At 51.5% G+C, this 2,520-nt stretch overlaps 1 pseudogene; it reads left to right on the top strand.

Annotated features, from left to right (window-relative positions):
* Positions 1-463: 463 nt before the first annotated feature.
* On the top strand, positions 464-922 carry LOC120892843 (small ribosomal subunit protein uS13 pseudogene; annotated as a pseudogene).
* Positions 923-2,520: the final 1,598 nt, after the last annotated feature.

Raw genomic sequence — 2,520 nt, 5'->3', positions numbered from 1 at the left:
TAGCATTGTGTGTGCTCTGAAAATCACACTTCCCATTAATCTGGAACAGCAGTCAGCATCTTTATGTTTCCATGAATATTCAACAGATGGGACTGACCACTTCCTGGGCCTAGAGTAGCTTCTTCCAGCCACTCTCTCCTCTCCTCTCTCTTTGCTCTGCTTTGGTGTGTTTTCCTTCATGTCTGCTTGCCCAAGCCCAGATGCCCTGGGTGACTTCCCAGCTACAACTGGGGACTGTCCCTCCCACCCTGCTCATTCAGCTTCTCTCATGCACAGAGAGGCACCCGCCTACCTGGCTCTTCCTAATGGAAAGCCAAAACCTCAATAACAATGAAAACAACAGCAGCAAGTCCCTCAGTCTCCACTGAGAGGGATGACCAGATTAAGGTGGTTTTCTTACCTACATTAAAAAGCAAAGTGGCTCTTCCACAGGAGGCCTACATGCCACCGCTCTGTTGCCGCTATGTCTCTAGTGATTCCTGAGAAGTTCCAGCACATTTTGCAAGAACTCAACACAAACATGGATGGACGGTGGAAAATAGCCTTTGCCATCACTGCCTTTAAGGCTGTGGGGTGAAGGTATGCTCAAGTGGTCTTGGGGAAAGCAGACACTGACCCCACCAAGAGGGCTGGAGAGCTCACTGAGGATGAGGCTGAACCTGTGACCACCATTATGCAGAATCCATTATACAGGTCTCAGAATGGTTCCTGAACAGACAGAAAGATGTAAAGGATGGACAATACAGCCAGGTTCTGGCCAATGGTCTAGACAACAAGCTCTGGGAGGAAGACTGGGGTCCACAGGGGGCTGTGCCACTGCTGGGACTTTCGTGTCCAAGGCCAGCACACTAAGACCACTGGGTGCCAAGGCCACACCATGGGATGTCCAAGAAGAAATGAGGCTGCAGGCCTGTCCTGTTAATAACGAAGAGTTTATATACCAAAAAAAAAAAAAAAAAGTGAACCAAAGCACAGGAACCCAAAGCAAGTTTTTAGGGAAGAATGTGGAAGATATCAGGATGGATTTATGGTGTTAGGAGCAGGAAAAATGACTGTTCTTGAAATGATCATGAGAGTGAAATGTAGCTGATGATATTTGAGTTGAACTTTTGAGAAGAAACTGGAGTGAGGATAATGTTATGGGCCCCCAACAACAATCGTGTGCAAGTCCTAAGGGAAGGCAGCCCATTCTGTGTTCTTTTAACTGTGTCTTGGGTGTTCTAGGTAATTGTTAAAAGATAGGATTCACAGAAGTGTGCTCCTTCAATGAGGAGTAAAGAGCTTCTCATGCAAAGTTCATTATCTTTATTTCATCAACTTTTGAAAATCTTCAGACCCCCTAAAAGACCCTGAGCGGGATGGAGGACGGGTATCCTTCCTTTTCCAGGTGAGTCCACAAAGTGTGTAGAGGGATGGAGTGACTTGCCCAGTGCCCTGACCAGCCCCTGGGGAAGCAGCTCATCCGGTCCCTGTGGGAGGCCCCACCCCACTAGACAGGCTTCTCAGGGCTGACTGCTGGGAGGGCCCTGGGCAAGGTAAAGAGCCACTGGTGTGGGGGTGAGGAAAACCGAGAGGTGCACCTCGGTGACTGGAGAATGATGTCAAGGTAAGAAGCAGGGCCTTGGCTGCCCAGAGCAGACGGTGGTGTTTCTTAGAATGCACAGCAGCCGGCTGCTGTGAGAAGTCAGCCCTTCCACGTGCTCTTGGGGCAGCGTGTTGAGGAGGCCCGAAAGACAGCACATGTACAAGCTTCCAGATGCTTCCTTAGGAAACCGCATTGATCTCTTGGCAGGGTGCCTTACGAAGCCTGTGACTGAGTCCGTCCCAGGACCTCTCTCAGGACAAACTCCTGGCCACTGAAGGAAAAGAGAAATGACGGTCTCTGAGAGCAGAGAGAAAATGAGGCAGGGGTTCAGTCCCAGAGAAGAAGATAGGAGAGAACCTGCACGTGGCATGTTTATGGCACCAGTGCCCTTCCACACGCTCAGGGAGTGCCAGCTCCCTGAGTCCTCTCCATCCAGAGAACAAAAGGGTCCCCACTTTACTCCTGGGAATCCAAGAATCAGAGAGAAGTGATTTTCCCTTGGTTATGGGGCTGATGTGTGAAAACCAGTGTGTGATCCCAAATCAGACCCACACACCCAGACCTTTCTAACACTACCCTTGGCTTTTCTGAACTGGGTGAAAGGAAGAGAGGTGAGAGCGTTGCCCAGGACCCCTCCTGCGTCCATGGGAGCTGCCTCTGGGAGCCCTGCTCCAGAGGGCGATCCAGGGGGACAGTGCTTCCCTCGGCATCTCTCACGCCTGGTGTGTGGGGTGGCATCTCAGGGTCCCCGAACAGAGCTCCAACCTCCACAGAGCAGGCTTGTGCGGAGGCAACGGGGCTCAGCACCTGGTGCAGAGGCTAGCAGGGCTCCCCTGCCTGCTCTTTTTCCAGGAGGGTGACTTAGTCGCCAGTTAACTCCCTACAACTCACCTCCCTCCTCCTCTAAGGGTGGTGCCAAGGGTCAATGCATTAGG

This window comes from Ictidomys tridecemlineatus, chromosome 7 (genome assembly GCF_052094955.1).
Source record: "Ictidomys tridecemlineatus isolate mIctTri1 chromosome 7, mIctTri1.hap1, whole genome shotgun sequence".
Taxonomy (NCBI): Eukaryota; Metazoa; Chordata; class Mammalia; order Rodentia; family Sciuridae; genus Ictidomys; species Ictidomys tridecemlineatus.
This window is presented reverse-complemented; position numbering and strand designations above follow the sequence as displayed.